The 26,934-nt window shown below is 39.5% G+C and overlaps 1 long non-coding RNA gene across 1 annotated transcript; it reads left to right on the top strand.

Moving 5' to 3' along the window:
- Positions 1–5,781: 5,781 nt before the first annotated feature.
- LOC134480944 (uncharacterized) lies at positions 5,782–15,449 on the top strand. The gene is made up of 3 exons (XR_015632881.1): positions 5,782–5,903; positions 12,689–12,973; positions 14,973–15,449. It is a non-coding gene; the product is annotated as an uncharacterized LOC134480944 (long non-coding RNA).
- The last annotated feature ends 11,485 nt before the right edge of the window (positions 15,450–26,934 follow it).

The following is a 26,934-nucleotide window of genomic DNA, read 5'->3' as shown; positions in this document are numbered from 1 at the left end:
GTCCACTGACATCAGTCTCACAAATGTGGTCACTAAGGAAGTGGTATAACTCATGTTGGGCTGAGTCTGTTAGAACATTCAACATACTCAACCCAACATGTTTGATATGGGCGTAATTCCTCACATACTTGGCCTTGTTCATGGTTACTATTATTGAGTTGTACATTAAAGTATATCCTGAAAGTATAACCAACTAGCTTTTAAGCAATTTATTTTCCAGAATTGTTTCAGTCAAGTGTTCTGATTAAATATATGAATATCACTTTAATAGTTTAATGCCTGTAAGTAAAAAGGTATTACATAGTCCCATGCCCCAATAAAGTATACATACATGTGAGATTCTATGTGTATGTACAAGAAGGCACCAGACTCCATGTTGTAAATCATAGTAAGCATTTCAGTATTCTACACGTAAAATAGGGTAAAAATCACCAACCAAAGAAAATTATTAGGACCATATGAATGGGCGAACAGCAACAGCAGTCATTTTTATGGTGACTTAAGATGGTAATGATGAAAATTCCCTGGGTATCTAAAATAACCCATTATTTTTAAAAATCAGCATTAGCTTCAAAACAGAAAAAGAGAAACAGATGCTGACCTCTCAATTTGTAACCTTCTTCGCCATAGCTTTGTGCTACAACATGCTTTGGGCAGTAAGACTAGAGTCTCAGCCAGTGTGTTCTTTAATCACTGATACTCTGATAGATAGGAAGCTATAAAATAGCAGGTAAGAAATCATTTTTCATAATTCTATAGAGTCCAATCTAGCCTCAAACTTGCCTTGCTTGAAGCCTAGCCAGGCCACAAAGCTGACTTCGTGTGGATTCTATTGCCTTGGAGTGGAATCACTTCACATATTTTTGTGGTGTATTAGTCTCTGGAGTATTTCTGCTTTACTCATAAAGCCTAGTAGAACAGAGTAGAGCCCCTAAGTATACTCACTGAGGAGATATAAATATCAAACAACATAATACAAATTCAAGCTTGCTTTTTCAATATTTCAAACAATATTGGCTTCTTTTAAATAAACATCCTAGTTACTTTTCTTTCAGCTAGTTTAAAAAAATCTAAAATATTTGCTTAGGTAATCAGTATATAAAATATAACTTGGTTATATATTAAAACTTATGAATGGTACAACATGTCTTCACAAAAAGACTGGTAAATTTCAAAACAATCAAACAAACAAAGCAGACAAGTGTCGAAGAGTCACGAAATAGTGTTTTATTTCAGAGAAGATCAATATTATACCCAACTATCTGAAATTAATATAACTAGTAATGTTAATTTGCTTCATTTTTGAGGTCAATGGGCATTATGTTTCATTTTTATAAACGATTCCCATGTTAATGACTCTAAGATCTATGATTTCAGGGATTGTCCTCAGGCACAGGAAGCTAAGGTTGAAAGCAGTTAAGGGTGCTTAAATTCCTTTACAAGCCTATTATAAGCCAATATTCAATCAAAACGATTATTGCTAGCCATTAAAAACATCCACTAAGTATCACGGGTAACAACTCCTGCATGTTATTACTTGGAATTCTTGCAAAAGCAAAGGCTTTTGTGTAGCTGTTTGCAAGGACTGCTTAATTTATTTGACATCCTTGGGAAAGAAAAAAAAACCTGCTGTTCAACCAGAATAAAAAAAAAAGAGTAGTTTTTGTCCCCATTATCTCTGAACAAGAAGTGTCAAGGAGCTTCAGGCTAGAATTAGCATGAGCTAGGCTATTACAGTTGTAAGAGCATTTAGGCAGCCTTCCCTCCTGACTTCAGGGCGATAATATATACAGCCCTGATGTAATCTATCTCCTTAGCTGCTTGCTTTGCTGCTCCCCTCCCTTCCTCCCCTTCTTTAATAATAACCATGCCTTATTGTAAATCATTATATGTAAACAGCAGTATTTTTCTACTAAAGTGACATCATCGGTTAGAGTCTTACCTTAGGCAAAGTCATATAAAAGAAAAAAATCACTGTTTACATGGAATCGTTTTTAAGAAATCCAAACATGGCATTCAAGCATAAGAGTGCTCCATGATTTGTACCCTAAAAAGTAAGTTAGCTGACATCCTTTACACTAACAAAGGTGTTTTCACATCTTGTTCATCTGCTTAGATAACTAATAGATAGATGCAAATATAATTTAGATCTTGGTTCATCTGTGAGGTCATTGTTAAACAGTGTTACTCAGAGGTGAAAAGTCTATCTGATAATGCAGAAATTCAGTTAATATTACAAATAATAATATTTACCTACTATTAAGTGTAATCTAAGGAACACTGTTTTATTTCTAACAATATTTTATTCTTTGAAGTTTCCATACATTTTTGCAATGTATACTGATAATATCGATCTATGAATATCTTTCCTTAATTCCCCAGTTGCCCCTGTCCTGCTTTTTCCCATTGGTAGCTTCTCTTTTTTGTTTTGTTTTGGTTTTACATTTTGGTAATATTAAGCCCTAAATCTAGTTACTTCTGTCCAAATGCATATAGACGTATAGTCATCCACTAGGACAAGAACAATCTTTAAGTGGCCATACCCTCAAAGGAGAAAGACCTTTCCTGCCTTAATAACCACCAATTGCCATTAGCTCCTTGGATGGGGTTCCTCCCTGTTCTGTGCTGGAATTTTGACTGGTATGATCTGGTGCAAGTCTTAGGCAGTGAGCTGATGTATGTAGTTGACATGGCGTATCCAGAAATCACCATTTTCATAGCTCCCACTCTCATCATCCGTGCCACACACTGTTTCTTCACACTCTCTTCAAACTTCCCTGAACTTGGTTGAGAGAATGTTTATAGAGATGACCTATGAGCAGCTGAGCACAGTGTTTTTCAATGCTCAGCACTTGGCTGGTTCTGGGTCTCTGCGTTAACTACTACACACTGCAAAAACAAGTTTTCCTCGAGAGAGTTAAAAGCAACAAAACACTATAGATATACACATTTTTAATTCTGTTTGACAACAGGATCACTTAACAAAATAACAGTAATTGTTTCTCTCCCTTGCACCTATACTGTCCCCAATCATGGGCTTTTGCCCAGGTTTACAGTACGAGGTAGAAATTCTTTCTGGAAAGCAGACTTCATATCCTATCACAATGACCTGGGTTACCTTGATAACTGCCATGTAGCTATTGTATCAATGGGCACATCTTACAAGCAAGTTAGTAATTGGGTCCGGGGCTGGGTAAGGCCATTGATGCCTTTTGTCCTCTAGCAGCCTCCATATCTCCTTCAGGCAGTATGTAATGTACTCAGCAGGAAGAGAGTTCCCTGGTCAGATTGAGATTGATTTCTCTATGTCCTTCATCCAAAGTGGATTGTGTTTTCAGCAATAGGATCTTCCCTGACCAGCTATGATGACCAACCACATGCAGGACAAAAGCCTGTGTTGTTTGGGTGCGAAGGCACATTTAAAACTTAAAATCTTAAAGACAGTGTTTGGGGTTGGGGATTTAGCTCAGTGGTAGAGCGCTTGCCTAGCAAGTGCAAGGCCCTGGGTTTGGTCCCCAGATCCGAAAAAAGAAAAGAAAAGAAAAAAAAGACGGTGTTTGTGGAAAGCAATGTTTGATTTTGTTTTGTTCTTAAGCTTCCCTAGGCTTTCAATATTTTCTCCTCAAATTGGTATCCCTTGAGATTGAAAATGTAAAGCAATGCAAAGTACAATGCATTTGAGTAGCTCAGTACTCATTCAGCATTGTTTCCACATCGTGGCATCACAAAATCAAAACAGTCATCATAAAGTATGAAGTGGTGTGACTAAAGCTTTTTGATATCAACTCCTATATATTAGGATTTTCAACATCAGTTCTGTTAGATTTTTGACTGGTGGAGTTCGTTCTTGAAAGGGTATGGGCTCATGCATTGGAAGATGGTTATTAGCATTCTTGACTTCTACTCAATAGATTTCATTAATCTACCCACCCTATATTACACAAACAAACACAGAGAGGAGTGGGAGGGAGAAGGTTGAAAGAGGGGTGGCATAAGTATAGGCAAACATAGCCTTCTACTCATCTATAACAGCTAATGAAATTGTCACTGCATCTTTAACATTTGAAAAGAAAAATCTCACTGAAATTTCTCAGTAGAAAATTTTGGGTTCCATGTCAACAAAGTAGTACTGATACAAGTTGTGACGAGGCTCCCAGGCTTCTCCTAAATTTCCCTATACATTCTGGTAAACTAAAATGCTATGACGAATACATGACAACCTAGAGTCCAGTTATGTTGCAAATTTCTAAGTACTGATGTCATCGTTTGTTTTCTCGGCTGGATCAAAATACCAAGGTGGGTGGCTTCACAAGACAAACCTACTTTGCATAGATCTGGAGGCAGAAGTTCAAGATGGGGTGTCAGCCATGTCAGACAGGACAAAGGCTCTTTACAGCCTTACTTTCCCTCATGTGACCACTTCTCTGTTAGTAAACAGAGTGCGCTCTCTACTGTCTCCCCTAACAGTACTGATCCCATAATGAGGGTCATGCCCTGACCACCCTACCTATCTCCAAAAAGGTCCTGCACACTGCAGATGGAGCCACAACATAGAAAGTAGAAGACAAAGTAATAGCAAGGATGAACAAGAGAAGCCAGTGACAGAGACGGTGAGGCATTGTATAAGCTAAGGTAGATATGTTTTGGTGATTCATTAAGTAGTACACTAGAATTTGCACATTTAAAAGACATTATTATTTGTGTTGTTGTTTTATGTATATGAGTGTGTGGTGGTTTGAATATGCTTGGTTCAGGGAATGGCACTATTAGGAGGTGTGGCCTTGTTGGAAGAAGTGTGTCCCATAGTGACCATGTGGGAGCCAGTCTTCTAGCAGCCTTCAGATGAAGCTGTAGAACTCTCAGCTTCTCCCACACCATGCCTGCCTGCTGCCATGTTCCTGCCTTGATAATAATGGACTGAACCTCTGAACCTGTAAACCTGTCCCAATTAAATAGTGACCTTATGGGAGATGCCTTGTTCTTGTTGACTGTTCACATCAGTAAAACCTAATGAAGGCAGGGTGTTTTGCCTGCACGCATATCTGTGAATGTATGGTGCCTGCATATGTCAAAAGACTGTAGCAGATCCCCTGGAACATGATTTAAAGTTGATTGTTAGCAGCCATATGCATGCTAGAAATGGGATCTAGATCCTCTGGAAAAGCAGCCAATGCACTTAACTACTGAGCAATCTCTCCATTCTGGATGTATACCTTTTTATGTATCATACAGTGTTATGGAAATGCACAGAAAGTTGTTTTGAATTACATAAAAGTCATACACACATACACTGCTCTTGTAATAAAGGTGTATAAGGCAGCCTCACCCCTCAAACAAGTCAAAGTCTAAAGAAAAGTCTGAGCAGTAAACAGATTGTGCAATGCAATGTGATTAAGTGATAGTATACATGAGCAGAGTCCTCTATGAACATAGACAAGGAAGTAATTCACTGTGTCTGAAGAAATAAGGATTGACTTATGACAAGCAGATTATGAACTATGTTAAAAAGAATGAAAAGGTATGTCCTCCTTAAAGATGGACTAGGTCCAGAAGGCACATACAATTTACAAAATTATTTTTTAAAAATAGCTCTATGTTTCTTTGTTTTGACCAAAAAGAAAAAACAAAAATAGAAAAAGAAAAAGAAAAAAAGGAGATCTGGGATCCCACTAAGTAAGAAAGTTCTTGCCATATTACCCAGAACTTTTGCTTCTATGGTTACAGACTTTTGTTTCTATGGTTACAGACTTTTGTTCCTATGGTTAAGGAACACATAGATATATGTCCAGACTCCAATACTTGGTGCCTTTGTTACTGTTGTGTTTGTACTTTGTTTTTAACCCATATGACAGCTAAAGATAAAGAAAAAGAAGACGTGAAATAAACTGCCATGTGACTCCAAGGTAGAGTAGATCTTCCTAAACTTTGTCCACTCTCAGTCCCATCCAACTAGACCCAAGAATGTAGCTGTATAAAACAAGTATGAAAATGAAACTTTTACTGATGATAAATCATAAAATAATTTCATTAGAACAACTCTTTGGTACCTTCTATTTAAAAACTTGTGTACCAAATATGGATGACCTTATTGCTTTTAGCTTTAATCTTGTCTCTTCCTTTTCTTACTTCACTCATGACCCAACTTCTTGAAAGAATACTCACTTCTGTTAATATCCTGAGTTTTACTTACTCCTTTTTACTAGTATATTCAGTGTGAGAAACCTGGTATGCACACTTATGTACTATATAATATAGACGGCTATATCTTTGAACAGATATGTCACTTTTTGGTCTAAATTTCTTAGTCTTTAAAATGTGGGTATCATATAATAAATGCTGCAAAGCTACAAAATGCTTACTAATGCACTAGTGCTCCTAAATAATGCCTACCATGATTCTTATTCCAATGTATAATATTCTTAGTGTTTTTACCATTGTTTTTCAACCCACTATAATCCTTTTCTGCTCAGAACGTCCTTCCCATACTCCTTCTCATCACCCTTATTAAGATGGCCAGTACCCTAACTGTCAAATCTAGCAAGCTACATATAAAGATCAAACCTATCTTAATGGTAGTGTTTGATCATGCAAGATGCTTTTGCCACTGGTAAAACTTCTCTATTTTTCACCACGTATCTCTCATATCTCCTTTCTGTTTCCTCTTGAATCTTTGTTCCTCTGTATCCTTTGTTGACTTCTTCCTTGGTTTCATCAAGGCTCCCACTTGATTCCAGGTTTTAAGAAAAATCTAGCATGTTTCTTAAAAAACTTTACTTCAACAAAGCTAATGACCCATGCTCCATGCCTTCCCTGAGCCCCAGACTATATTTCTATTGCATACCTGGAGGGATTCACAGGTGTCTTATATGCATATCAAAGATAAAACGTCTACAGAATGACTCATTTGTATTCTTCCCAAATAATCTTTTTCCTACCAATTTTACCCTAATCATCTCTATCTATAATAGTCTGAAATTCTAATTTTAACCTACCCTTACTTAACTCAAATATCCAATTCATCTCTTATTTATTAGCAGTTCATTTTCCAAAATGACTTTTAAAACAGTGAAGTTACCACAATGTGAGTGTACTTTATGTTGTTCGAATTGTACATTTGCCAAAGACTTGTATGTTTGTTTTTCCATAATTAAAAAATGTGCTTCAAATGCTTGGAAAAACCCCGTAGTTATTGTTACTACAACAACTACCTTTTCGTTGCAAACAAGATTCTTGGGATCTGGCTGCACCTGATCACTCTGCTTTCCTCTGCTTCTTTCTCTTCTGGAACACTGGCTTTCACCGTTTGCTGCCCATGCCAGGTCATGTCATTGCCACATTGTATGCATTTTTCTCTATGACCAAACTCTGCTCTTTAACTGCTGAACTCATATCCATGGTTCAATCCCAAATCTCTCTCAGTTTCAAACATTATGAGATTTGTACAAAATATTATTTTTCACACTCCTTGTGTTTGGAATCTATTTCATTCACTCAATATAAGGCCTGATATTGATCATCAATTTGACTTTTTAGAATTTTTAAGGGCAAATCTGTTGGCATATCAGTAAGGTGGTTTTCAGTTATATTAATAGAGGTGGCAAGATAACCCTAAAAATGAGCAATGCCAGACAATGGGCTGGTGTTCGGAACTGAGTGAAAAGAAGAAACCCAGTTAAGGGCAAGCATTCATCCTTTTCAGATTCCTGAAAGGAGATGTGGTCAGCTGCCTCATAGTCATCTTGCCATGAATTCCCTGCATGATGGTGCATGGTGCCTTGAAGTGTGAATCAAAATAAACCCTTCCTTCTTTAAATGCTTGTGTGGGCTATTCTCTTACAGCCACAAGAAAAGCAACTAATGTGCCCCAAAACACTCTTTCCTTACCCATCAGTTTTCTTTGTGCTACTGTGTCTTGTGTTTGGTGTCAAATTGTTTCTTCTGCACTCATTATTTTCTCCACATTCCTTAAATAGTTGAAATTGAATTTTGGAACAATTTTAGGCTTATAAAAAGTTTCAATATTGTTATAAATAATTCCTTCCCACCCTCATTCAAATTTCTTCTAAACCCTGACTCCCATTCTGTAGGTTTTAATGTCTAACACTTCTTGTGTCTTATCAGATTGTTATTTGATCAAGTATTATATCAAGCGATGGTGTTCTTTTTAACAATGTCTCATCTCATGCTTGCCCTTCCTTGAGTGGTCTTAAAAAATGACTTGGTCAAAAGTTCTGCGGTTAATTGTGTCTGCTTACATTGGCAGCAACAACACCTGCACAGACTTTGAAAGCTATTTTTATAAATAGACAATGGATAGTCAATGCATGAAAGAAAAATTCCGAATATAGGGCATTTTACTAAGGAAAACAGCTTCAAGATCTAATTGAGGGAATATATAGTAACTACATTGTCAGCTCAGCCATTATCTGTGTGTGTGTATGTGTATACACATGTTCTCATATGTTTGTGTGTATGCACATGCACTCATACAAGTAAAGAGTAATATTTTAGAGAGTTCATGTAAAATTTTCAGCCTAACAGCTGTGTTTATCCACAGTAACCATGAACAAACTTACAATTGCCATTCTTCATCAATGCTCATGGTCATCATCTTTTTATTGTGTAATTTTTGACAGAATAATTGGTAAGTAGTCAAATGATTTCATGATTTATAAGCATAATCTATTTGTTGAGCTGATAGGTCTTGTTTTTCTCAGTTGAATTGTACGAAATGTAAAAATGATGTGGGGAAACATATAAACAAGGCTTCCAATTGTTTTAAAGATAATCTTGTATTATAATTCATCTAATTATTGCAATTTATCATTGCTCTTAAATCTCACTAGTCTCTACTGAGCTAGATCATAATACCCATTTTCTATCGCATCTCTTAGTTTATGATACCCATGTTTTAACCAGGAGCTCAGTAGTAAACACATGAATATCTTATATGTGCATTGTTATCATTGGAGTTTTGTTTGTTGTTTGCATAAATTATGGACTCATGCTTGATTCTTCCTCTGATGAGTATTTTGTTTATTAATATCAAATTCATCCCCCACTGTTGTTTCTATGACCTTTTGAGTACAAAATAACTTACTGTTTCAATGCTGAGCCACAAGTAATCTTTGTAATGACATTTTCAGCAGTGCACATAACTCGTGACAATATGAATGCAAAGGCGGGAATAGCAATTACATCAAGATTTAGGTAGTGGCGTTTGTGCACTGCCATCAACTAATGAAATGTTAGAAAGAACTGCAGCACATAGACAGCAAAATGTTATTACTTCCTCAGGAATGCAACATCATGACCATTCTACACTGATGTTTCACCTCTTTACTTCCTTTCCTGTGGGTGACTTTATTCACAGATTTCACAGAATTAAAGAGGTTCAACTAAGCAACACAACTGTTAGCCTATCTAGGATTTTTAAAATATAAAACTTCCAGTCATGAAAGCACGGTTTTCTTTGTTTGCCTCTCCAAAGATAGATAGTCCCTTTCCTTTCAAAGGATGTACTTAATTTTCTTGCTTTTTTTAAAAAAAATTGTATTGGTTATTTTGTTTATTTACATTTCAAATGTTATCCCCCTTCCCAGTTTCCCCTCCATAAACTGCCCATCCTACCTTTCTCCCCTTGCCTCCAGGAGTTGCTCCCCCACCAACACACCCACTCTCTCCCCACCACCCTAGTATTCTCCTACTCTGGGGCATCAAGAGACCAAGGGCCTCTCCTCTCATTGATGTCCAACAAGGCCATCCTCTGCTACATATGCAGCTGGAGCCATGGGTTCCTCCATATGTATTCTTTGGTTGGTGTTTCAGTCCCTGGGAGCTCTGGGGGGTTCTATTTTGTTGATATTGTTGTTCTTCCTATGGGTTGCAAACCCTTTCAGCTCCTTCAGTCCTTTCTCTAACTCCTCCTTTGGGGTCCCCATGCTCAGTCTGGTGCCTGACTGCCAGCATTCTCATCTGTATCTGTAAGACTCTGTCAGAATCTCTCAGGAGACATCCATATCAGGCTCCTGTCAGCAAGCACTTCTGGGCATCCACAATAGTGTTTGGGTTTGGTGGCTGTATATGGGATGGATCTCCAGGTACAGCAGTCTCTAGATGGCCTTTCCTTCAGTCTTTGTTCCACTCTTTGTCCCTCTATGTCCTTTAAACAGGAAAAATTCTGAGTTAAAATTTTTGAGAAGGGTGGGTGGCCCCATCCCTCAACTGGGGTCCGTGCCTAACCTCTGGATATGGTCTCTACAGGTTCTCTCTCCCCCTTTGTTGGGTATTTCAGCTAATGTCTTCACCGTTGGGTCCTGAGAGCTGCTTGCTTTCTGTTGGCTGTTGGCTACCCCCAGTTCCCCTTGACTGACGTGTGTGTGTGTGTGTGTGTGTGTGTGTGTGTGTGTGTGTGTGTGTGTGTGTGTGTAAAGCACCCAGGTAATGTAATTGTATAGGGAAGCTTCAAATTAGTTTGATAAATGGTGTTGCTACTATCTCTCAGTGCTACATCACTACAGAGAGGTTTCATGTAGCTATAAATGTGTCTATTGTAATACAGTTCCTGCTTCTTTTAATCAAGGGAGAAGGGTTAGAATAGAATGAAAAAGAAGAAGGGGAGAAGTAAGGAAAGGGAAGGGAATAAAGGAGAAGAGAAACAAGATATATGAATGAGAGAGAGAGAGAGAGAGAGCGAGAGAGAGAGAGAGAGAGAGAGAGAGAGAGAGAGAGAGAAGCACATTCAAAGCTAACAGGAATTGGACTAGATTGAACCCTAAAGAAAGCCTCCTTTCCACTGTAAACTCTGAATGTAGGCATCCTCTAATTAAAGGAGTATCTCTGGAGCTACGCACCCTAAAGCTGTGAGATGTGATTAGAAAGGTCGGATTTCAAATGTCTCCTATTCTAGCTCCTTTCTGTTCCTTGTCAGTTTAGAGGTGTATTCTGCCCCTTGCTGCCTGCGGATCCTTCCGAGCCTCACCCACTTGCTCTTGAACTCAACATCATCTGACCTTCTGCCCCCACACGAATGAAACTGTGTTTCTGAATGTCACAAATGATAATCACAGAATAAAATGGCTTTCCCCGCTTTGTACTTTTCACCCACTGTGCATGGTTTTAACAGTTTTGACTACCCATCCTTGAAATTCTCTTTCCTCCTGACTTTCTTACCATTAAATGAACGCCTTTAAACCAACAGCTTAGGTTATTGGTTTTATCTTTCCTATAAGGAGATCAAACTTTATGAAAGGAAGAAGCTAAAGGGTATCATTTTATTTTTGAGTGGTCATTTCAGGAGCAAGAGCATTGTGGAGGTATGAAGAATAACTTCGATCTCTGCATTTTCAAACTCCAATTTTCTTCATGAAATGAAAAGGGTTAAGACAAAAAGATGTGTATAAGGCAGTAGCTGGTAAGAAATATTTCTTCTAGCATAAAAAGAAAGTGAGTGTGTATCTTTCTTTGCTTTTTTAAGTCAGGTGGTTATTAGTCTCTAGTAAAAACTATGTTGGAGTCACCAACTTGGTTGATTTTTTTGGTTCACCATGATGTTTTTGTCATATCTATCAATAATCAAAAGTACCTATGGTCCATGTGTACTCTGAACTCTCTGCTCCAAATAAGCAATATCCATGAGTACACATTGACCTACATTGGACAAATGAATTGGGTTTCCTTGGAAATTGGATTTATAAGGGCACAAGGCTTCTTGTGCTAACTAACAAATGTAAATTCCAAGAGATAGAAGAGATCCCTTGAGCTCTTTATTCTCCACTCCCAGGTAAAGTGTGTGCTCCATTCAGTCCTTCAGTTAAAGGTGTCGGTCACCATTAAATAGCACGTAAACATGAAGCGAAGATCTGCCATAGCCGAGCCCTCCAGAAGTCTAACCAATCACAATGCAGAAGTCCTAACCAATCACGTTATAGCATCAGGGCTTTCTCCTTTGTTACCCCTCAGAGATCCAGGAATATAGATACATTAGTCACCCAAACATGTAGTAATGTAAATATTGTAAGAAAATATTTCCGTCTGCAGGTTTAAAGAATCCTCATCTTCTAAACACAGGTAGTATACAATTAAGACATTTTATCTGAAATTCATTGGAATCTCAAACCATATGTGATGTGTCTCTTAACCCTTTGTTTTTCCTGTCTTGTCTCTGAGAGTATTTATACATTCTGAGTTACTTTTTTATTACCTATTCTTTATAACCCACCTGTGAATTAGCAAAATATGATTATTCATAATGTACAGATGGTGAGACTAAGGTATAATGCCATCTAAAAGCTAATGGCAGAGCTGAAAACAGATTTACGATTCCCCAAACCTTACATGGAGCAGTGTTTTCTGATATCTCTGCCCTCTCCTTAATGTGTGTAAGCAAAACTGCTTGAATATAATTTCAATCTCAACTCAAAATGCCAGGTACTTTTTCGGGGTAGTTCTAAGTCTTTGACATTGATGGAAATACATGGTGAGTTTTATAACATTAAATAATTACTATCAGTAGTAGTTCCCACCTTGGTAGGATGTTTCAGGTTTTCAAGATTGGATGCAGACAAAATGTCAGTTAATTTTATACCATCTGTGTTTAGAAGTAATTGTTATTGCCTATGTCTGCATTCATTTTATTCTTTCTTTGTTTGATCTTTTTCATTTTGGTCGTGCTTATTAAAACAAACAGTTATCTGTGGAAGAATAAAGTACCATCGGAAATGGGTAGGCTGAAGCATCTCATTCTGTGTGCTGTGTTTGGAAACTTCCCAGCTTAGTCAACCAGAGTAAATGGCATTTTGTGCTAAGAAAGATGATAATTCAAATTAAACTTACAAATGGCATGGCAGATGCAAGAAATGTATTTGGATTGGTACACTCTCACTGCTGCTCACAGAACTGTGTACATCCCTGTTCATATGAAGGTGTTGTCTTTACAAACTGGCTACAGAAGGAACCACACTGACCTAATCAGGTATGCATTTTCCTCATTATTCCTCATTCAGGGCCAACCCTGGGGTAGTTAGATAGTCAAACACAAAGGACAAATCGCAGGCAACTTTCCACAATGCAGAAATCATTATAAGTTATTGCTGTATATAATCTATAGAATATGCAAAGTTTCGATTCCCCTAAAGAGTTTTCAAAGTTTAGTTTAATATCCATGTCACTCTGGCATTTTGTTTTCTTGTTGGTTAATGAAGCGCAGGGACTAACAGAATTCATATGACTCCCATCTGTCATCGCCACAGCAGTGATGAAGCCCAAAATGAAATTCTACCCTTCATTCAATTCCTGTAGTTTCATATTAGTTAGGTGATCAAGCAAAACCAGGGGGACTCTTCTGGTTTCAGATGGGGAAACTAGGGTCAAGTGACTTGCCCGGAATCATACAGCGAAACACTAGGAGAACAGGCAATAGAAACAGAGCCCCGGACTGCCCAGTTACTACGAGGACCTCTGCGGCATTCACCTTCCAGGCAATTGCCTTCTCTCCTATCTTACTGCTTGACCCCCACCCTCCCCTTTTAAATCACTCTTGCTTAGTTTTTTCTTTTCAGGCAGAATCCCCCTACACCTTTCTTCCTTCTTTTATTCCTATTAGACACTCATGCAGAGGTTCTATTCTCCACTCCACGGTCCTCATAATTATCTACAAGGAAGCCAGAATACAGATTTAAAGCACTCATTAGCATGCTGATTGGAAATTACTCTCAACGATTCAGAAGGCTGGCAGGGACCCCCCAGAGATCATCTGATGCTGCCCCTGACTTCAAGCATGTCTCACCTAGGCAGTTTCACACAGATGCAACACTGTGTTTATGGCCCCCGATGAAAGAGTTCCTGACACCCCTGGATAACACAACCCTGGGTTTAGTTACACAAGCTTTTCTACACAATGGATCAGGCACAAGACACAGAAAAAGAGCGCTGCCCCTTTTAAAGTCAGATAGAGCGACATGGCTAAAGTCAACCTCACTGTGTGTTTCAGTTGTACAGTTCGTTTGCTGCCAAGAGTTTAGAGCCTTAGAAAACACCTTTCGAGTTGTTAAGCATTCTTTTGAATAAAATAATACTTGCAATTTTTTTATTTTGAAACCATGTATTAGACTATACAAAACCTTCTCAAACTTTTCATTGATAAATTTTGTTTACTTTTTATTTATATATTTTCTCCTTCAATGAGGGATATGTCCAATAGAAATATAAGTACTTTCTGCCAATCTCTATCATATGATGTGAATAAGACTACCTCACACAGAGTTTTAGGAGGTATGATAATTAAGGCATGTGAGAATATGTGTTATATAGAAAATGAGAGTGACATCGCAGATAGAACTAAGTTTGTTGGTAGGTATGTGTTAAAATAAGGAGGTTAATCCTCAAGGATATGTCTCATGCCCAGCAATACATGGTGAGGACAAAATGAACTCAGTGGCATTTCGGAGGGTTCATTGTCTCATAGTACTTTGTCTGGACATTACTTTCCTTTCTTTCCCTTTTTCTTTTGTCGTGTGTGTGTGTGTGTGTGTGTGTGTGTGTGTGTGTGTGTGTGTATACATATATATAATGTCTTCTGATGTTTTGTTTTTATAGGATTTCTATGTGTGTGAATGTATGTATCTCTACACCTATGTGTCTTGTGTCTTGTGAGTTTGTTGTTGTTATTGTTGTTGTTATTTGTTTGGTTGGTTTTATTTACCCCCTTTTGGCTATTTTTTTCTGGTAGTTTGCTTTATCTTATTCTGGTACGTTTTTATTTTATATGATTAAGTTATTATTTTGGTTGCTTGTTTGGATTGTAATGAGGGGGGAAGTCGTGTGGATTTGGATGGGTAGGGAGGGGAAAGGATCTGGGAGGAGTTGGGGGTGAGCAGAGCATAATCAGAATACACTGTATGAAATAAAAAATCTACTTCCAATTAAAACAAAATATCCAAACCATCTGAGTCTTCCTGGTGCCGTCTACACAGTGCTTACATATAGAAGCAGAGACGTGTCCTAGTCTGAGAGACATCGGAAGGTGCTTCCCTGCTGAATTTAGAGATCTGAAGTTAGAGATCTGAAGAGCCAAAGGATGCAGGTAACTTTGTAACTGACAGAAGTGAAGATGTTTGAAAGAAGCACTTGTTTCTCTGAATCTATCAGATTTCTAGTAAAACCATAGACCACAGAGAAATGCGTCACGTGGAGACAATCGCATGGAGGGAAGAAAACACCTCAGCCAGAGGGAGACCTTTCTCTAGGGGGATATATTTCAGAATTTTAATAACTTGTCAGACTTCCTTAAGAAAGAGACTGAAGTCCAGTGACTGGAACCACACGTTGATGGACACTGTCTAGATCTGCATATCCTTGGTTCTCTATTTAAACTTTAGGGCCCCAAAGACCAACTTGGGTTCTCTATATCTTTTTCTCCCTCTCCCTCATAAATTTTGCTTTGCAGTTCTAGCTTGTCTCTCTCTGATTGAGGAAGGATGGCCAGACTTGATTGTAGTCCAGGTTATGAGCACCAAGTTTGATGACTGCTTCTCAATGTTGGACAATTTAAGTAATGATTTACACCAGAACTTGTACATGGAGCATCCCCTAATGGAACCTTGATTTTTAACTCAAGGTGCCCCATTTTATACATCTGACCTCTGCTCCTACAAAATAATTAGATCTGGATTCACACTTAAGTCACACGTTTTGTGGAAATTTTGGAGAGTGGTAATAGGAGATTATTGTGTTCATGACAGAAAATCTGTCTCAAGCAGCTTTAAGTGATAGGAGTTCCCAGTTTCAGAGGCCACATGATTCTGTGCCTATGATATAATAAAACCATCAGGGTAGACTAGCATGATGGGGAACAGCCTCTTTTCTCACAGGATCAGTCAGTGCTGAGACAACGAAGGACCCAGGACATGATGTAAACTCCTGTTGTTGCCCCGTGTCATGGAGAATACGCAGCTTTGGATCTGTAGTACTGGCCCCTTCATACACTCCAGCAGCTCATAGATGGGGTGGATGTTAGGATGGGCCAAGTCAAAGCCCTGAGTCTGGAGTTGATGGTACATGAGCTGGTCAGCCTGCTACCTCTCCTGCATCCATACCACCAGGGCAGGTTCTGGGTTGTTCACTTAATGCCACAGAGGGCAAGGAGCAGAAACAGCTTTCCAGTTCTCATGCCCTTAGAGCTGGCTTACGGGTGCCCATGCCAGCAGCAAAATCAGCTCTACTGTGCTGTCCAGGCCAAATGAAGGCCCCACTCTCCTGAGTGTTGTAGCTGGTGAGGGGCAGGGATGGTTCACTAGCTCTGTGGCCTCTGGGTCAGCTCTCCTGCTTGCCCTAAGTGGTAAGGGGCAGGGTGTGGGGAAGAAAGCTTGTCTACCATGAGGGGGCATAGAGGAATGAGTGAAGCCCTCTTCCCCGCACCGTGCCCCTCACCACTAGGGTCAGCTGTACTGTGTTGTCCAGACGAGGAGGTGCAGGGCCAGCTCTCCTAATGCTACAGAAGATGATGTACACAGATAACTCTCTCTCTCTCTCTCTCTCTCTCTCTCTCTCTCTCTCTCTCTCTCTCTCTCTCTCTCTCTCTCGCTGCAGGTGGCCAGGGTCAGGGAGTGGGGAGGGTTGTGTCTTTCCCTCACCCACGGCAACAGACAAAAGGCAGGACCAGCTCTCATACACTCACCCCCTTTGGGTTAGCTTCCTTGCAACTCCTGCTATGAGGGCTAACTATACTGTGCTTCCTTAGGGAAGGAGAGGGGTCCCCTCTCCCAAATGTTTCAGGTGGTGAGGGGCTGGGCCAGCACTGCTGCACAGATCTCAGACATCAACTTGACTCCAAACTGCAGCCCAGACCAGGGATGTCTCTCTCTGTACTTTGATGGTTGACAGACCCCGTTGCTGCAGGGCCAGGGACACAGAGGTGGCTCTATGTGGCAGCACAGGCCAGGACCTCACCATGACATTATGTGGCATCTCTAGCTACTCATATCAGGCTGTTTCCCACTACCCTCCCGTCTCCAGTTCCACCTCTCTTCATCGTGCATGAATTCTGCTTTTCTTTCTCTTCCATATCTCCACCACACACTTGCTCACCTTAGTCGAACCCTAGGCCCCTGAGTGTCTGAGGCTGCTCGAGAGAGCTATGACCCACTCCTGCCATAAGGCTCTAGCCAAGTGTCATGGGCTTCCTCCCTGTGGCTACCAAGGATGACCTCAGGGTGCTCTGCCCAACCAAGCCCTGTGTCGCTGGACTGGGGGTCATCTCAGGCTTGATCCCTGAAATGGGATCACAGGATCACATCGCATAGGACCTCTAGATGCCAGGCTGGGGAGCGGGGAGGAACCTTTTCAAAGGTCGACTCAAATTCCACAACATATTACCATAAAATTCCTAACAAATTGAATGATCAGGTCGTTATTAACAAGCAAAAAAACTTAACATTTGAATACAGAAATAATGCCCAGATGTTCGTTTTTGTAGTGTGAAAATGGCAAATCTGCTTTCCAAAGTTACTTGAAATATTTACATTGAGCACCTTTGAACTTTCATTTTCTTGTACATAAAAGAAGGAAACTTAAGGGAAAACATTTTAGATATTGAGATATATTTAAATGTACAATAAATTGATTATATTCTCAGTTTTGGAAAGATACCCAAATAAAACCTATATCGATAAATTCACTTATATGATTGCTTTGTAATTAAATTCTGGATGCACCTCCCAATGATTTAATTGGCCTTTAACCTCCTTTTGAACAGAATTCTTGTCTACTTTATTTTCAGGTCCCTCTGAATGCATAACTAGTATAACACAGTTCATAATATAGGTCTTCCATATAGACCTATATGTTAAGATTTGTTACAGGACTCAATAAAACAATGGAGAGAGAAATCATTTATGTGTAGTTTTGGTAAAAAATAAAAACATCATGTTATTTGTGTATGGAATGCAGTGCCTTTGGTTTAATAAACTATTCAGCAAGCTAAACACAGAGACTGTCTCTTAATTCCTACTCATTGAAAACAGAAAGTGAGATGGCAATTACACTTTTATTTTATTGGAGAACCAGCCCCATTACCCCCACGTTTATGTGCATTTCTATTTCATGCGGTTACAATTCTGCATTCTAGAGCCCTTCCTGAACTGAAGAGCAACTATACATATGCTGTTGTGCCAGGGGGCATGAATTCTGTTTTGATTTACTCATGTGCAACTCCTATTAACACCAGGAAATTCAGGGCAAAGTTTAGTGTATTTTTCAGGAAGGATCATGTTGTTACACAGACCAAGTAACACATGAATTCTTTTAGACTATAAAACCAATGATGTGCAGCCACACACATTTAGGGCGTTCATTTAGCTTCTCATTGACTAAGCGTCTCAGTAGCCTGACTCATTCTTTATGGTATATACTCTTTTCAGAGCAAGGGTGCAATGAAGAGAGAAGTGAGGTAGATTTCTGGAACTATTGAAAGCACGGATACAGAACGGATGAGATGCAATCATCTAAATTTAACAATGCTAAGCGGTAGAAAAAGACAACACATGTCATTTCACTTGAAACATGTGAGAACAATAGATGTGTTTAAGATTATCTTATTTATGCATTGTTCTAACTTCTTGCTCTGTATTTGGAGAAGCAGAGAAGAATCCATACTAAGAAGAGGTGGGTAAGTAAAATAAAGCACAGTGTAGTTTTGTTTTTTTTCTTTCTTCTTCCCTTTCTACTTTCCTCCCTCCCTCTGCCTGTCCCTCCCTCCCTCCATTCTTCTCTCTCTCTCTCTCTCTCTCTCTCTCTCTCTCTCTCTCTCTCTCTCTCTCTCTCTCTCCTTACTCAAAACAGGCTTTGTATTCCTCTGTAACAGGTTAACAAGTAACACAAGAAAGAGTCATTCTTTTCATCTTAAGAATTAAGAGGGCCTTGAGGATGTCTTATTAGGTAAAGATGCCTGTTCTTGTTGCTAAGTCTGAGGATGTGAGTTCAATATACGGGACCCATAGAAGGAGAGAAATGCATCCCCAAATTGTCCTTTGATTTCCACATGGTCTCTGTGGCAGGCATACACATAAACACACACACACACACACACACACACACACACACACACACACACACACAAATACATAAGTGGATCAGTAAATAAATAAGTACATAAACAAATAAATGTAAAAATTAAAATTCATGACTTTCTGACCTAAAATAATTTTAAATGTTCTCTAAGTGGCAATATAATTATTACTTTTCTTATGGATATTTTGTACTGTAACATCGCTAAATGCAAAACAAAGTATAATGTGAGGTAGTTAGTAGAGTTTAAAAAATAGATTTAATTATGTCTAAATTCAAATCTAAATGAAATTGAAAAAAAGATGGGATGTCCACACTAAATTGTTACATAAAATTAAGTAAAAATTATTTATTAACTGAACCAATATCTCTTGGCTTGAGCCACTTATACAACTAGATAATACCAATTGCATCTCAGTTATAAGGAGACAGAGTTAAATATGTAATGTAGAAATGTGTAACATGTCATTCTGGAATTAAAATATTAAAACACTAAAAAATGTATAAATGCCGTTGCATTGTGAAATGCTAACAGGTGTGTGTGTGTGTGTGTGTGTGTGTGTGTGTGTGTGTGTGTGTATGTCCCTTAGAAATTCCTGGGTCAGATAAGACTTTTCCTTTGAACCCAAGAAAATTGAAATCCAGGACTAAAAAGAAAAGACCTACAATCGTTACAAAAATAACAGAGTCAAGAACAATAGATTCTTTTATTATTTACAAAAAACTTTGGGGAGGAAGTAGCCGACAGCAGTCTGGTGGTTTGAATGAGAATTCTACCTTATTGGCTCACATATTTGATCTCTTGTTTCCTGTTTGGGGTGTGTAGCCTTGTTAGAGGATATATGTATGTCATGGAGAAAGACTTGGAGAGTTTAAAAACTCATCAATTCCAGTTTTGCTGTCTTTGCTTCATTCTTGTGGTTTGAAAAAACCCACCTTGTGCAGAAAAAACAGGGTTGCAAATGATTTTGACCCATAATTGTTCCTGTCTGAAAGAACTTCTGGTACAAAAATGGAGAAGAGCCTGAGGAAAAGGAGGTCCAGCAACAGTCCCAAATTGGGATCCAGCTCAAGGGGAGGTCCCAAGTCCTGACACTATTACAGAGGATATGGTGTGCTCACAAAAAGGGACCTATCATGTCTGCCCTTTCGAAAGACTCAACAAGCAGCTGAAAGAGTCAGATGCAGATACTTACACCCAACCAATGGACAGAAGCTGCTGACCCCTGTGGTTGAGTTAAGGAAAAGCTGGAAGAAGCTGAGGAGGAGAGAGACCCTGTAGGAGGACCAGCAGTCTCAACCTGAACTCCCAAGATCTCTCAGACACCGAGCTACCAACCGGGCAGCACACACCAGCTGATGTGAGGTCCCCAGCACAGATACAGCAGAGGACAGCTGGGTCCAAACTCAGTCAGAGGAGATGCACCCAACCCTCAAGAGCCTGGAGGACCCAGGGAGTAGGGAGGTCCGGTGGGGTGAGGTGGGGACATCCTCATGGAGATGGTGGGTGGAGGCAGGAGGAAGGAGGTATGGGATGTGGAACAATCAGAGGGTGGGCTGGGAGGGGGACAAAATCTGGAATGTAAAAAAAGATTAAATACATAAATAACAAAAAGAAAAAAGAAAATGTGACTTCTCAGCTTCCCGCTCTGCCATCACAGACTCTTATCCCTCTGGAATCAAAGTGAAATTAAACTATTTCTTCTATAAGTCGTCTTTGTCATGGTGTTTTATCAGAGCAATAGGAAACTACATCACAAGCCTTCAGTTACAGACCAGTGAATTTCAGAGAAAACAAATTACTCTTGAGGAGATGTGAAAAGTTAAGGACTAAACTCACTCTTTACGGCTGCTAGGCAGATGGAGCCTGAGTATCTCATAAGCATAGTGTACCTTGTAGCCGTAGAACTGTATGTCTCATTAAAGACTATAGCAGATAAGTATACTTAAAACCAAAAATTAGATTGAAATCACATTTAGCATGAGTGAACACATACATTTCTAAAATCATTTGCAAATGTTTATAAATTAATAAACAAAAAATGAATGGGTGTCCCTAAATGATGAACAAAACAAATACAAACAAAATGAAAATAATTCAGCAAAAGTTTTACCCAATAAAAATTTGATATGATTAAAAAGAAATCTATGAGATCACATTTACTGTAACCTCAGAGTGTGCAATAAGAAGTACAATGTAAAAAAAGAATTAAGGTAGAAGATATATGATGCATGGAACAAAAAAAAATGGCAGATTTCATCATACTGAAATCACACTCAAACAATTGTGTATCCACTCTGGTGATACATCATAAAGAAAAATAATCACAAGGGCAACTTGGCTTGTGAAACTTTAGACTTTTAGTGAATAATAACTGAATTTTAATCATTAGGAGTATAGTATATGTGTATGTTTTATATATCTTATATCTTATATATTATATAGCATAGCCATATCTGTACATCATAAATTATATAATATATAACATATTATGTTTTAGATAATGTTATAATGTATTTTATTATATTACATATAATAATATATTATATTGTATATTATAATTATGTTTTTGTTAGTCACAGTTCTCTAGAGGAACAGAAACCATAGAATTAGTATATATTACAAAACAGATTTACTATATGGGTATGCATTACATGTTATAGGTTGGTCCAACAATGGCTGTCTGCAGCTGGAAATACTGGAAACCTAGTAGCTATTCAGTGTGTGAGGGCAGATGCCTTAGGAATTCCAAGCTGGCATTGAAGTCCTTGAAGATTTAGGGGTAAGGGGGCTGAGGTTTTGCAGTCCAGGTTGGAGTGCCAGAAAATCTGGATTCTGACCTCAGTAAATGGTGGTGAAGTAACACTTGTAGCAGAGTAGATGCCAGCACTCGGAGGCAGCAAAGGCAGCCAGGCAAATGGAGGGCTGCTCTTCCTTTGAACATTTTCCTTTTTAACCTGGCTGCCAAAGGAGACTGCTGCCCCTAAGTATCTAGAGGCACATGTCTTAGTTGATCCTAATCTAATCAAGTTAATCACCAAGGTAAACTCATCTCTCCAGCTCTTTGTACTCTCTGCTTCCTCTTTTGCAGTGCCCATAAAAAAGCCTTGGAGGGAGGAGTGATACAGATGTGTTCTGAGTGGCTAGCATTCAGGAGGCTCTTATTTCAGAACTCTGAACAGTTCCGAGTCTCTGCAGTTAGTGCAAGATAAAGCATTTTCTCTAATCAACACTGGCAGCAGCACTGATCCACAGAAATAAATGTGAATATTTATTGAATAATATTTATTGAAGAATATACTGAATAAATATTCACATTTATTTCTGAATAGATTTCTGAATAAATGTAAATATTTGGCAGTTCATTAATTTAGAAAAGCAACAGAAGTAACTTCCCACTCTGGGATCTATGGCTTTGACCACAGGCTTTACACCATGTCCATAGGATAAGAACTGAAAGTGCTCATGGGTAATGGGCCCCAAATCCAACCTGAGAGCTGTTGGGAATCCCAGTAACAGTGATGCTACTATAACATCAGTAGGCACATCTTTCCTGGCAAACAGGTTGTGCAAGCCTATGTCAGTAGGAAATGCTGACGAGACGGAGAATTATGACTCTGATGTTAGCCATATTTTAAATTTGCTTACACCGGTTTCTATGCCAGACCACACGTTTAAATGCGTTCTGCGGTACATTTGATCTTTTCCACTACAGAACTAAGTGGACTAAGTAGTTGTGCTCCACAGCCCACAAGCTTTCCTGTTTTGAAATTTCTTCTTCCAAACAATTATCTTTAAATTTAATCTTAAGTTTGCAGAATACAGATTCTCTGCCAGAAAATTGCTGGAATGACCCAAGCAGATTCAGATATTCTTTGTTTCCCTCTGAAACCTCAAGACCTAGGGCCCCACTGTCTGTATCTGTCTCTGCAATATTGCTCTCCACGCTCCAATAAGAATGGCTCATTAACCTCTATTTATAGTATTCAAGAGCTTTTCTAGCCTTTGTTCCCATTCTTTCACATTCTTCCCTCAAACTGGTTACAAGGCTGAAACATCTTGTGATAACAGCCAGGGCCCCTTTTTTTGATAACAGTTTTCTGGGTTTTCCTACTCTCAGCATTGCTGTAGCAACAACAACAGAAACCAACTTAATAAAGATAGAATTTATTTTTGCTTAACAGTTCTAGGAGAATCCTATGGTGTTTGAGAAGGCATGGCAGAAGGAAAAGGAAGCTGCTGGTCACATTGCATTTGCAGTGAGGCAGGAGAGGGTAATGATTGTTGTAGTCAGTTTTTCTTTCATTTCCATTAGCTCTGGGATCCCAGTCTCTGCAATAGTCCACCCACAAATAAGGTTCGTTTTCCTATCAACAAGAATGTCTAGCACCTAATCTAATCAGATTAGCCTTCACAGGTGTCCCGGAAGCCTATTTACCAGGTCCTTAACAGGGGTGCCCAGAGGTTTGAGCCTAAGCAATGCTAAGTCTAGAGTGCTTGCATGTCTCCCCCCTCCATCTTTTCTGAAAGAACAGAATAGCATGATCTGATTCACATTGACAACAGCATCATTCTACTATTTGGAAACTAACAGAGGCAGTGAGGCTGGAAGAAAGCACGTCAGAGAGGTGGTTACAAACAGCGGTGGAGGCACAACAGAAGGCTGGAGATAGCTCCCTCGGTAAAGCGGTTTCATAGTATGAATGAAGTCCTGGGGGAAATCTCCACACCACATAAAACCTGTATGTGCCTAAAATGCAACCAATCAAAAAATGAAGCATGGGATAAGAGGTTGTAGACTACCTTGCCAAGGAAATTGAAGCAATCAGAACAAAAATGAAGGCTACCCAAACAAAAAACATTCAAAATGGTGGACAGCTACACCTTATTGGCCTCACTATATTCAAAGCAAAGCAAACATGATATGGTATTACGGTAAAATATGGAAAAAGATATTTACCTAAGCTAAATTTTACTACTCCACATTCTAAAGTTACTTTAGTAAATATTCTGATGAGGGATTTATTTAAAGGAAGTCAGTTTACACCTATGTTGCAGTAACCTCTCTAACACGAATAAGTCCGTGCTTGCAAAGAAAACACACCTCGATTAATATGAATACAAGCTCGTACCTAGATTGGGCAGATCTACCACTACATTACCCTCTTCCCCAGTGTGAAATCCTTTATCACTTGGGGTTTCTCCATGCCAAGTGCTTCAGCTCCCTCTTCTTCCTTCTCCTCCAACCCCCCTCTCTCTCCTCCTCCTCTGCTCCACCTTCCCTTCCCCTGCCCAATCACCGGCTCTCACCACCAGAGTCCAGAGTACAGGACTAGGCAGCTGTCCTTTGGGCAGTGGAATTAGCATCAAAATACAGACAACTCCAGGGCAAACCTCGGCACACCTACATATTTCTTGAACACAGCAGTGTAGTACACAGATTATTCAGCTTCACAACAGGTGTGGTTTTATGACCTCTATGATGAGTCAAAAACTGACTTCCTTCCCAAGTGAGTGAGAAGATGAAAACCAGCAAGGAAACAAGATACAGGGCACAGACCACGAATCTCTTCTTCCTGGGAAACCCCCAACACATAGCAAAATATGAACTATAGCGTTTTCACTGAGCAATGGGAAGGAACAGTGTTGGTCCATAAGGAAAATACAATAGGACATTAAGTTACTGTTTCCTAAAGCGATTTAAACAGCACTATTAAAATTCTGCTACATACCATGCTTAAATATTTGTCTGGTTGATTTAACAGATTGTATATGACAATGGTGACTTTAAATAAAATCTTGTTTCAGTTTAAAACTTGTTAGTGTCCCAAACCTCAGCTGTGTTTAAATAACCCTTGTTCTGTATATAAGGAGTCATAGGCACACTATGTATGGGTTGAGTTTGAGTTCGGCCATCAACTAAGTAGAATGGATGCCAGCCAGCCTGAGACCTATCAGCTGGATATCAGCCTGTTTCAAACGATGGGAGCAGCAAGCTATTAGAGTGCTGAGCTTTCCGTGGTACATATTTCTGTTTTATCTTTATTGTAATGAGCAAGCCCTGCCTTTAACTCCCGCTGTGCACTTTTGGAGGGCCTTCCATATGGTTGCTGCTAAGTACTTGGCATTTTCCCAACTGTTACAATTGGGTCAGTGGGGGGGATCACTTAGGAGTAATAAAACAAGGGTGACTGCAGCAGGGAGGTGGGAGAGGAGTCCTATCCACTAGAAGCTTATTGCCTCTCATGCATGCAAGCTCGACTCTCTGGCATTCATTACTTTGGGAAGCTAGGGCAAGGTTTTTGTTTGTTTGGTTTTTGCCATGATTTTTCCATGAGAAAAAGCCAAGCCCTGGGTACAGTATCTGTCTCCCCCATTATAATTTCAGTCTCGTTTACTTTGCCTTCTAAAAATGACTAAGTAACTTGAGGGAAATAACTGTACCTTGCTTACTCTCGCTGTTCCTCAGAAGTTTTAACAAATTCTTGGCTAAATTTTACTAATAGTAGCTGTAGCAGCAAGGTTATCAATGCTCACATGGGTTTTGATATCTTATGAGGTTTAAAAAAAAAAGCAGAAGGCAAAATCTGATGATCTTCAAAGTTTAAACATTCTTGAAATACATTTTTAGATCCTAAGATGAATCACAGTAACGTTTTACGGTGACCCTGTGCATCTGAAGTCAAAACTATGAAAAAGAATGTTATCACCGCTTCTACTATTAGGTGCTAATAATTGAACCAGGGCCAGACGTGCAGTGATAAATTCTACCACTGAATAACACCTCCAGGTCCAGCAACTTGGATTTCTTTGTGTAGTGGTTGTTTTGAGACAGGGTTTGTCTTGACTATTCAGCCTTGACTATTCTGAAACTATGTAGATCAGTCTGGTCTGGAACTCAGAGATCCACCTGCCTTTGCCTCCAAAGTGCTGGAATTAAATGCCTGACTAACACTAGTTTGCTTTTTAATCCCACAAAAAGGCAGTGCTGCTAAAATGGGGTTTTGGAGGGAAATGTGTTCAAAACAAAATTATAATTGTAAATAGAAACAATGCATTAATTAGGGTGATGTACACACACATAATCACACATGATTATGATTCCCATTGTGCTCTTCTTTTTTTACATGGTATGGAGACTTGGTATCAATTATCAATCAAGTGCTGTGTGGCAATTTAATAGATTCACTGTGTAGCCAATTTTTAGTGTGTGACTATGTGTCTTTTCCTGAGCATCTAGAAAGAGTTGGCCACGTTTAAGCAAGAACTCAAATACCAGTAGCCTTTCTTGTTTCCGGTCAGGAGCATTAAACAATAGTGTGGCGTTAGACATTTGCTTGCCACTCCTTTCCTGGTCAAACAATCTCCAGACCTCAGATCCCCAGGAACAGAAGCAGGTTGGTGGAGGCACCAGAAACCGGGTGGCAAGTGAAGCTGGGTCCTTCAGGATATGGGCTGGAGTCAGGTAGCATCTGGGCAATCTGGGAAGATCTCCTCACTAGCCTAGCAAAGCATCCCCCTAAGGCCCTGCATTGAGGGCAAGGGAAGTCCTATTGACTTCAGTCAATCAGTCACAGGTCAGCAGTCCCCTACAGGTCCCCAAGATCCCTAATTCCCACATCCAGGAACAGCAAGGAAAGCGTGGGTCAGGTTTCACTTGTGCCGGAGGTCAGCACAACCAAGCCAACCAAGCACCCTGCGGATTCACGAGCCGCCTACCCCGCCAACCTTGGTCCGGACGCGTGGCTACCAGAAGCCGGGAAGAGCGGGCAGCCTTTGAAGTGAGGGCAGCGCTGCGGCTTCAGACGCGCAATGCGCAGGCGTGCTCGCAGAGTGCGCAGGCGCCGCCTAGAAGTGACTTCTCCAAAAAG

The sequence above is a fragment of the Rattus norvegicus genome, chromosome 11 (assembly GCF_021556685.1).
Source record: "Rattus norvegicus strain SHRSP/BbbUtx chromosome 11, alternate assembly SHRSP_T2T, whole genome shotgun sequence".
In the NCBI taxonomy this organism is placed as follows: domain Eukaryota; kingdom Metazoa; phylum Chordata; class Mammalia; order Rodentia; family Muridae; genus Rattus; species Rattus norvegicus.
The sequence above is the reverse complement of the archived record's forward strand: the minus strand, read 5'-3'. Positions and strand labels throughout refer to the sequence as shown.